This window comes from Mytilus californianus, unplaced genomic scaffold (genome assembly GCF_021869535.1).
Source record: "Mytilus californianus isolate M0D057914Y unplaced genomic scaffold, xbMytCali1.0.p SCAF_5, whole genome shotgun sequence".
NCBI lineage: Eukaryota > Metazoa > Mollusca > Bivalvia > Mytilida > Mytilidae > Mytilus > Mytilus californianus.
The window spans coordinates 253,042-262,857 of NW_026262701.1; positions in this window are offsets into that span (position 1 = coordinate 253,042).

The following is a 9,816-nucleotide window of genomic DNA, read 5'->3' on the forward strand; positions in this document are numbered from 1 at the left end:
CCACAGAATTTTTAAAATTTTTACATGTCGATTCTACTTATAAAAAAATACATCAGAATATAAAATAAAAAAGGGGGTAACCGTTTTCGTTTTTCAGATACAAGCTGTTGAAATTAACAGCATGATACACCAGAAATACAAAGGATATATAGTGGAAAACCACAAAAAACGGCAGATATTTTTACTTTATCAAGATTTTTTAAATCGTTAGTACACAGAATTTAAAAAAAAGAAATCGAAATGCGATTCATAAATGAACGACGAATCCATTTGTGCTTAGAAAGTCCTTAGCTACCGTGCTAGTTTTCAAGCTATATCCTCCGGAAGTTTGGTTTTAAGCGGAAAATGAAAAATATTAGGCGACGTAATTGATGTTACTGTAACGTCAACACAAATGCTTCTCTGTAACGCTATTATTCAGTGCAGTATCGTAACACAAATCGTGAGTGTATGTTACATTATCTTACCTCCTATACATTTCTTGGAATATGAGTGGTTAAAAGCGTCCGCGTGGAGACCGTGTATATTCCATATTAGGTTAGTAGGGAGGCTGGGCTTATTTCAATACACGGTTAGTAGTGGTGTTACGTCCCTTTATAAAAACAAAATGGTACTGAGAAAAAATCTTAAAGGTTTCAACAAACGAAGAAATTGGTGATTAAGATTGAAATAAATTCATAAAACACATTTAAAGCTAACAAGTTGTTATTGTTGGCATCTGTTTTTGTATGATCGATGGAAGTAGTTTCGTAATGCTAACGGTATTGAAGACTTGCTCATTTTGATAGGTTACTAGTCTAAATATCACACGTGACGTAATACGGTATATATGGTGTCCGTAAATTCCATATATACCGTATTAGGTCACTAGCACACTATGTATCTAATATTTTCCTAATTATAAGCATTGCAAACGCTAAATCGTAATCGATTGATAAGGAAATAAACTGACTAATTTTTTAGGAAATTTCTGCTGCAAAAAAAATGCAAATATGAATTTCAGCACAATAAAAGAGATCAGGGTTGTTTTTATATAACTTCGCGTTGCACAGATCATTCCCATGCAGAGTTACGCCTAAGTGTATATTGTAATGATTTAAGCGTATTGCATATTGTGATTCTACAGCTTTGTGTATAGTTATATGTTAGAAATGTACTGCGGTAAGCTATAAACGTAAGGATGTAATGCTAAAAGAATGTGCCAAGGGCGATGTTATGAGAATGTATGCATCCAGTGTGATGCGAAAAAAATGTACCTAGTGCAGTTTCATTAGAATATATCCAGTGTAATGCAAGGAGACAACTTCCAAGCAAGGATCGAAGCTCATAAAGTCGGCAATACACTCAGGACTTCAGGAAAGTTCGGAGAGCCGATAACCTTGCTTCAGAAGTTGGCAAGGAGACAGTTCATTATGTAATGTTCTACGAGTTTATCTTGTGTATAGGACCATACAAATTGTGCCTGTATCTAATGCAAATAAATTGCGGGTTTTTTTTATATATAATATAAAAATAAGGTGATGTGGTATGATTGCAAATGCGACAACTATAGATCTGCTACATTTTAAGGTAGATTGGATGGGGTTTTTTTTATCTGAGCGTCCGTTCTGGTCATGTTGAAAAATACTTTTTTGTTTTAAAAATATTTTACCAAGTATCAATATACAATAAAATACCTGAAACTTGAAATTTAAAGATTGAACTATCAATATTTTTATTCTTCAAAAAAATTTGACCGTGACCCCCTATTGTTTTTTTTTTTTATATTTCAGAAGAATTAATGAAAAGCAATTCTCTCATATCGAATTTTAGCCAATTCTACCGTTTAATGTTTCCTCTATAAGGAAAATTTAAGATTTCCCTATATAAACAAAATAAAATACCCCAAATATAAAAAAGAAGATGTGGTATGATTGCCAATGAGACAACTTTCCACAAGAGACCAAATGACACAGAAATTAACAACTATAGGTCACCGTACGGCTTCAACAATGAGCAAAGCCCATACCGCAAAGTCAGCTATAAAAGGCCCCGAAATGACAAATGTAAAAGAGGGACGAAAGATACCAGAGGGACAGTAAAACTCATAGATAGAAAACAAACTGACAACGCCATGGCCAAAAATAAAAAGACAAACAGACAAATAATAGTACAGATGACACAACATAGAAAACTAAAGACTAAGCAACACGAACCCCACCAAAAACTGGTAGGTCTCATGTGCTCTGGAAGGGTAAGCAGATCCTGCTCCACATGTGGCACCCGTCGTGTTGCTTATTTTATTACAAATCCGCTAAATAGTCTAATTCGGTAAGTCACATTCGTGAAAAGGGAAGGGTATTGAAGTAACGACATAAGGAACATAAATGATATCATCTGTGAAACGGTTATTCCATAACTGTCAACCAACTCGTGATGGCGTCCGTAAAATTTACGAAGGGATGATTTCAACTTCACCATTTGGAACTCTTGGTTTAATAGCTTCCTTGTGAGCACCAATCCTCTATCAAGGAAATCATGATAGGAAATACAAGCCCGGGAATATCGTATCAATTGGGAGATATATACTCCGTATGCAGGCGCTGCTGGAATGTTGCTACATAGAAATGGAAAGTTCACAATCGGGAAGCTGAAATCATCTCTTTTGTCATAAAGTTTTGTTTTCAACCGACCCTCATTGTCAATTTCTAGATGTAAGTCAAGATATGAGGCATACTTAACTGTATCTGTAGTATCCTTTATCTCTAGTTCGATGGGATAGATTCGTTCAACATAGTCACCAAATTTTGTATTATTTAATGAGAGAACATCATCTATATAGCAAAACGTAAAGTTAAAGGATATTGCTAACTTCTTGTCTTTTTTTCTAAGAAGTTCCTGTATGAAGCCAGTCTCATAATAATAAAGAAACAAGTCGGCAAGAAGAGGGGCACAATTGGTTCCCATAGGAATTCCGACAGTCTCAGTCTGTTGAAAAACTCGTCCTCCAAACGTAACAAATATGTTGTCAATCAAGAAATCAAGCATCTTGATAATGTCAGTTTCAGAGAATTTTTTGTTTGAATCAGAGTGATTCTTTACAAAGTAGGATTTATCCCTTGCCAAGACAAGATTCTTGTATCCACGTTCGCCATTCTTTTTAATGAAACAAAGTAATACCAACTCTTTCAATTTGTGTTTTAGTTTGGAATGGGGAATACTTGTGTAAAGTGTAGAAAAGTCAAATGTTTTAATACTATTGCAAGATGGAGAGTCTTAGATTGTATGTTCTCTAAAAGATCATTGGAATTTTTAAGTATCCACATCTGATTCACGCCACCTCTAGAATAGGCAGTTTCACAATAACTTTGGAGCCCGGCTTTGATTGCTGATAAAATAGATGTTAATAATTTAGAAAGAGGTTTCGTGGTGCACTTGGAAGACCCAGCAATATACCGTTGTTTGTAAGGACACTTATGTAGTTTAGGTATTCAATACAGTAATGGAAGATCCAGTTCTTCATCTTTGGTTGAAATTCCAAAGGAACATAGAACGGCCTATGATTATCCAGGATTTCCTCTTTGGTAAGTTTCGTTAGGGAATATGTTGAGTTTCCAAATGAATTGTCAATACCTAATTCATTAAACAAGCAGTTTATGTAATGATATTTACACATAAAAACGATGTTGTTTGGGGCTTTATCTGCGGGGACAACAACATATTTGTCATGGAGGTAGGACAAGTGTTTTGCAACATTTGGGTCTGTAAAAATTCACGTAGCGTGGGTATTGATAGACCCATTTAGTTTCCTAATTCGGATTTGTATCAACGACCTCATAGCCTTAATTCATTCGGTAAAACATTATGTCGTTAATTTCAATGTATTATTACGAATAAACAAGGTCCGTGATCCTCAGTTTTTATATTGAAATATGAAACTACACTGACAGAAAAGTCTTTTACAGAAGTTTAAGAATAATCTATCGTCGAAAATATTAGACAACCAGCTACCTTACTGAATGAAGTGGATGTAAGCAAAACGGCAGTTCCGGGATACGGTTTTTAGTTGAATCTGTCATGTGACTTCAATCACCATGTGACCAAAATCTAGGCTCGTCAATTCCAACACATGTTGAGCAAACGGATGAAAAAGTTTTATTTTATACTGCACAAAATATTTGGGAAATTAAAATCTAATAATATGGTCACCTTCCCTCAGTCGTACGGGAATCAAGATAATGTACTTACGGAACATAAATTATTTCTATACTACCCTACAGGATGACGATTCTGAAAGTGCTGGAAAATTTTGATAGACAGTAGGACAACCGGATGTGCCTTTTCGGCCAAAATATGATTCGGCGGCGCTCAGTGACAACGGTGACCTCCGTTGATCCTATTTGCTTTACACTACACCATAAGCTTAACAAATATTAATGGTCAATTATAAATGGTTTTTCGGTAAATATACATATCCATGTGTAACTTTATCTATTTTAGTGGGGTTTCAATTCCCTTTTCAGTAATAAAACATTTTCAAAATGCGACTAAATTCTTAAAACGCATCATTGACACATGGACTCCTGTTCGGATTCCTTAACAGAATAGTTTAAAAAGTTAAATACTTTTATTATCATGTTAAATTATGTCCTACTAGTGCTTTCATTTTATATCACTTTAAATATTCTACAGTATATTTTTTAGAACCATATGAGATTAATTAAAATATGTGCTTATTACAAACTAGTGATTATTAGTTTTTAGCTTTGCTAATTTATGTTTTATTTCTGCTATTATTGCTTTGCTTGGCATGTGTATGTGTTGATAAACTCATATCTGTGTTCTTGGTTGTTTGTCTGGTGTTATTTGTTATGTTTGTACTTTTAGTAGGTAGGTTTTTAAAGCTCTAAAGAGCTTTTTTATACTGTTTTGTATGCTTTTTACCGACTTTAAATAAATTTGATTTGATTTGATCTCACAATCAAAGAAAAGAGGACGGTATTGTTAGTACGACAATTGAAACATTATTGTTGTTATCTGTGGAACAAATATTCCACAATGGTCAACCAACTTGTGAAGGTGTCCCTAAAAATTTTGTAGGGAATACTTCAGCTTTACCACTTGAAGCCCTATGTTTAAATAGCTTCATTGTGAGCAACAACCCTCTATCAAGGAAATCATGATAGGAATCGCAATCTCTGTTGTATCAACTGGAATATATATACTTCATATGCAGGCGTTGCTGGAATGTTGGTACATAGAAACGGAAAGTTCACAATTGTGAAGCTAAAATAATCTCTTTTGTCGCAATGCTTTGGAGCAACCGACCCTCTTTGTCAATTTCTAGATGTTAGTCAAATTATGAAGCAGACCTAACTGTATCTGTGGTATTCTCTAACTCAAGTTCGATGGGATAGCTGCGTTTAACATAGTCATCAAACTAAGAATTATTTAGTGAGAGAACATCATCTATATAAATATATATCGGAAAGTGAAGTTAAAATATAATGCTAGACTTTTTCATTCTTTATGAAAAGCTCTTGTATAAAGTCGGCCTCATATGAATAAAGGTACAAGTCGGAGAGAAGAGTCCTAACAAACGTTTAAAAGAAACTGGAACCTTCAACATTTTAGTAAATAGTCTGAGCGAACAAAAACATAAACATATGAATTCATATATAGATTGTAGTCATTCGAAGCGTGAACATTTTCTATGATCTTCATAAATTAAAAAGATGAATAGATATCTGCCATATCTAAACTCCATAGAAACATATCTTTTGAAAAAGAAATATTTACAAATGTTATTTCTTATGTTTCTTGTCATGAATTTTAATATCAACTGAGTTAATACTTTCAGGCGCAACTTTTTACAGATAGTGTTTGTTATGATCCAATGATTTAATATTTTTTTCTTTCAATCATACTTTTCAAACGAAAATTTTCCTTCGTTCATTTTTAAATGGTTCAGTTTGAACACTAAGACATATGCAAGTGTTTGTATAATCTTGTATCTAAATTGTCTTCAGGGGCGATTCCGAAATGAAATATATGGGGTATATACAGACGAGCGGAGCGATGAGAAATTATGTTTGAACGTTTTTACGAAAAAAAAAATATTGTTTTGGACCAAAAGGGGGATATGCCCTGTTCACCCCGCCCCTACTGAATTTACCACTTGTCTGTAGCATTTAGAGCACCTCTTTGATCTCCAGTACGGGCAATTATTGTTTTCTTTTTGATTTGATTACCTGTTATATCTTGTGAATTATATAAAATGCTGGGATTTGTTTGTACCTGAAATCAATGTATGTAAATAATAGTGAATGACGAGACGGGTAAATACATCTTTACAAAATATTAAGTACCTGTCTTTGTAAGAATCATGCAGGTTCCTGTTGATGGGCGATTCATGACCCCTCTTCAAATGTTTTTATATTTTGTTTATGAAGAAGATATGGTATGAAAATAAGTTTCATGTATTATTTTTTTTTCTTTTGAACCTTGGTTGCCATGGAAACTATCCTTACAAAATTTTGCCAAAATACGTACAAAAGTAGCATTTGAAAATTGAAATATAAGGGATTTTAAAGAACCATTGAAATAAAGTTAATCAATACAAACAATAAGTATATTTACAGTATTGACAAACAAAACCCCAAACTATACAAAAACGTTAAAATTTTGAATTTACTACATAGTTTGTTTCCGTAACAAACATTTAAAAATGTGTTAAAATTCGAAAATGAGAAATTTAAAAAACTCCTAAATTTTAAATCTGTTTATCTCCCAAGACCAACAATACAATTACATGTCAGTGACAAATTTTGAAAGACAACATTCTATATATTCGTAAAATAAAAAGAAATTCGTGTGTTTTTTTTTTTTTTTTTTAAATAATTTTAGTCAAAAATTGTCAATTTTCACCAAAATTCAGATTCCCAAACATATGAATAATCATACATTTTGAACTTGAAAAGCTAGAATATTCCATTCGTATGTGCAATTCTGACATACATTTGTTAATTTTAAACTAGAATATATGAAGATATACTTGTACAAAACGAAAACTCATCACTCTGGGTATGGTGCACCCCCCCCCCCCCCCTCCCTTTTTTTGGATTTTTTTTTTTTTTTTTCAAAATTATAAAATTTGTTGAAAAAAATGTGGAATCTTATTGTGTTTACTTGTGAACTACGCATTTTAAGAATTTAAGCATAACATTACTTCTATAGTTATATTTAAGATTTCTCAGAAGTTTGAAAAAAATGGTAATACGCATAACCCGTTGTCGTGCCTGGGATTGCTGCTGTTAGTGAAAAAGAATAATATTGAACTCCAAAAACATTTAAGTCTGTGTATAAAAATAAGAGAATGTGTTGTAATTGCCAATAAGGCAACTCTCCGCAAGAGACTAAATGACATAGAAATGAACAACCACAGGTCATCGTACAGCCTTCAACAATGAGAATAACATGATTGTCTGTAAAACAAATCTTAATGAACAATTTAAAAAAATTTAAAAAAAATTTGCCCTAGACTAAGATCTGCTAAACAAGAATGCACACCCTGAAATGTCTGGTTGGTTTTATTTATCAATGAATTACTTTTGAAACTTTGTTATATAAAGATTTTAATACAAGTATCATATTAACTTAACATTATCAATGTTCTAAGAAAATGAGGTCAGGGTAAGATGAACTATGTTAGACAGACGAATGAGAGAGAACGGAAACGAAAAATTCAGCAATTTTTCCATTTTTAAAGGGGCATAACTCATTAAAAGTACAAAAAAAAGGGACGATAGATACCAGAGGGACAGTCAAACTCATAAATCGAAAACAAACTGACAACGCCATGGCCAAAAATAAAAAGACAAACAGACAAATAATAGTACAGATGACACAACATAGAAAACTAAAGACTAAGCAACACGAACCCCACCAAAAACTGAGGGTGATCTCAGGTGCTCCGGAAGGGTAAGCAGATCCTGCTCCACATGTGGCACCCGTCGTGTTGCTTATGTTATTACAAATCCGGTAAATAGTCTAATTCGGTAAGTCATATTCGTGAAAAGGGAAGGGTATTGTAGTTACGACATAAGGAACATATCCGATATCATCTGTGAAACGGTTATTCCATAACGGTCAACCAACTCGTGAAGGCGTCCGTAAAATTTACGAAGGGATGATTTCAACTTCACCATTTGGAACTCTTGGCTTAATAGCTTTCTTGTGAGCAGCAATCCTCTATCAAGGAAATCATGATAGCAAACACAAGCCCGGGAATATCGTATCAATTGGGAGATATATACTCCGTATGCAGGCGCTGCTGGAATGTTGCTACATAGAAATGGAAAGTTCACAATTGGGAAGCTGAAATCATCTCTTTTGTCGTAAAGTTTTGTTTTCAATCGACCCTCATTGTCAATTTCTAGATGTAAGTCAAGATATGAGGCAGACTTAACTGTATCTGTAGTATCCTTTATCTCTAGTTCGATGGGATAGATTCGTTCAACATAGTCACCAAATTTTGTATTATTTAGTGAGAGAACATCATCTATATAGCGGAACGTAGAGTTAAAGGATATTGCTAACTTCTTATCTTTCTTCCTAAGAAGTTCCTGTATGAAGTCAGTCTCATAATAATAAAGAAACAAGTCGGCAAGAAGAGGGGCACAATTAGTTCCCATTGGAATTCCGACAGTCTGTTGAAAAACACGTCTTCCAAACGTAACAAATATGTTGTCAATCAAGAAATCAAGCATCTTGATAATGTCAGTTTCAGAGAATTTTTTGTTTAAATCAGAGTGATTCTTTACAAAGTAGGATTTATCCCTTCCCAAGACAAGATACATGTATCTACGTTCGCCATTCTTTTTAATGAAACAAAGTTATACCAACTCTTTCAATTTGTCTTTTGGTTTGGAATGGGGAATACTTGTGTAAAGTGTACAAAAGTCAAATGTTTTAATACTATTGCAAGATGAGAGAGTCTTAGATTGTATGTACTCTAAAAGATCTTTGGAATTTTTTAGTATCTATAGTATTTAGTATTTTTTTAGTACAAGTGACGCCAATAAAATTCAAATTAGATCTGTATTTTATGGTAATAAGCATTGTTTCAAAACATTTGGTTGTGGCTAACTTAAGTTAGAGAGCAGCAATTTTTCCTTTTGTAAAGGTGTATAACTCTAGAACGGACGTATTCACGAACAAGGGTACAACTTAATGCCCCCTTCTCTACGGTGGGGGCATACAAATCCTACGTGTTCTATCTGAGGAAATATATACCAACGATCTATCTTTAACTGTGCAAAACTTTGTCAATGTTTGTATGGTACATGATGGAAAAGGACAGCTTGTCTATCAATTTTTTTTTTAAATAACCTAACTGAATTATTATTTGTATAAGGCAGAGTTATCGCATCTTTATAGTTCTCCTTGAGGAAAATTTGCTGATCCTAACTATTATATACTGTTTTGATTCTCAAAACCTTAGGACCACCATGTGCAAAGATCATTCATGGAATTTTGCTCAGTTTTATCAATTGTTATATTTACACATTTGTACATGCACACATGTAATGCCAGTATTACAAATTTTATCTTGAATCAATCCTAATCCTATCTTACTTTTTGGGAAATATTTTTACAAATTCAAATGTGACGTCACTTTATGTGTTTTTTTTGAGAATTTCAAATGTGACGTCACTTTGTGCGTTGAGGCTTTGGTTAACTCAGCTGTGTATTTTTATGTGTTGGATTAAGTTGTTTTATGTAATGTATCCGTTTTCATTCTGTAGTTAGTCCCCACTTCGGTTTTATCATGTATAT